At 52.3% G+C, this 1261-nt stretch overlaps 1 protein-coding gene across 1 annotated transcript in view; it reads right to left on the minus strand.

Annotated features, from left to right (window-relative positions):
- The window catches only part of SPICE1 (spindle and centriole associated protein 1), a 65032-nt gene extending 64548 nt beyond the window's left edge, over positions 1–484 (minus strand). The window contains exon 1 of the mRNA XM_007453143.1: positions 410–484. The gene's annotated coding sequence lies outside the window, so the exon portion shown is untranslated. The remainder of the gene's footprint in view (positions 1–409) is intronic.
- Positions 485–1261: the final 777 nt, after the last annotated feature.

A 1261-nucleotide genomic window follows, 5' to 3' on the forward strand; every position in this document is an offset into this window, starting at 1 on the left:
CACTTTCCTACTTCAAATCGACTTAAATGACCCTCCCTGTCCCCAAGTACCCCGGATAGTTTGTCTCTCTCCCACGAGACCGGAAATTCCTTGAAAACTACATTAGGGTACCCCAATTTCTAGCTCTGCGCATAAGTGCCCAAAAGCGGTGCGCACGCGCACACTCAGGATGCTCCTGGGGGAGTGCGCTAGAAACAAACACACCCAGACAGGCATCGTGACACGCACACACACTCGCAAAACACATGGAGTCGCGAGTGCACTTTCTGTAGTAAGGATCCTCAACCCAGGCGCGTGGATCCCCAGGGAACAGAGGAAGACGCCACGACCGTTCGCCCCGCCCTGTAGCCCCTGTCCCTAAGATTCTGTGGGGCGGGCTGCAGGCCTCCGCCCCGTCATCGCAACCTGCCTTGCAGTTTCCTGACTGCTGCCTCCACGACGACTAAAACTCCAGGCTCCAGAATCGCCCGGCCAGCCACAAGTTAACACAGCCCGCCGCTTCCGGGATGTTGCCTAGGTTACCGGAGCCCCGCCCCATTCCCTTGCGTACATCCGCCGAGGCCAGTGAGCCGGCGCCTCCCAAGATCTGGCTTACGCTATTGAGATAAAAAGGCTCTTGCGTGTATTGCCTTGGCCCCCTGTCGGCAGGGTTCCGGGCATATCTTTGGAGGGTAGGCATGTATCATTAGCCAGGTTCTTGTGAATTCTCGGAAAGCAAGATGTTGCTCCCCACACCAAACTTCACATGTCACACTTGCTTTCACCTCTGTTGATTCAAAAATATTTATTACTGGGTTTCCCTGGTGGCGCAGTGGTTGAGAATCTGCCTGCTAATGCAGGGGACACGGGTTCGAGCCCTGGTCTGGGAGGATCCCACATGCCGCGGAGCAACTGGGCCCGTGGGCCACAATTACTGAGCCTGCGCGTCTGGAGCCTGTGCTCCGCCACAACAGAGGCCGCGATAGTGAGAGGCCTGCGCACCGCGATGAAGAGTGGCCCCCACTTGCCACAACTAGAGAAAGCCCTTGCACAGAAACGAAGACCCAACACAGCAAAAATAAATAAATTAATTAATAAACTCCTACCCCCAACATCTTCTTAAAAAAAAAAATAAAAAAAATTTTTTAATATATTTATTACTACCTACCAATGTGCCAGAGACTATGTTATATTCAGCGAAGTCTTAAAACAGGTGAAGTCCCTGTCCTCAGGAAGCTTACTGTGTAATAGCAAACAGTTACCAACAATACAAATGTCAAAT

Source organism: Lipotes vexillifer, unplaced genomic scaffold, assembly GCF_000442215.2.
Source record: "Lipotes vexillifer unplaced genomic scaffold, Lipotes_vexillifer_v1.1 scaffold1319, whole genome shotgun sequence".
In the NCBI taxonomy this organism is placed as follows: domain Eukaryota; kingdom Metazoa; phylum Chordata; class Mammalia; order Artiodactyla; family Lipotidae; genus Lipotes; species Lipotes vexillifer.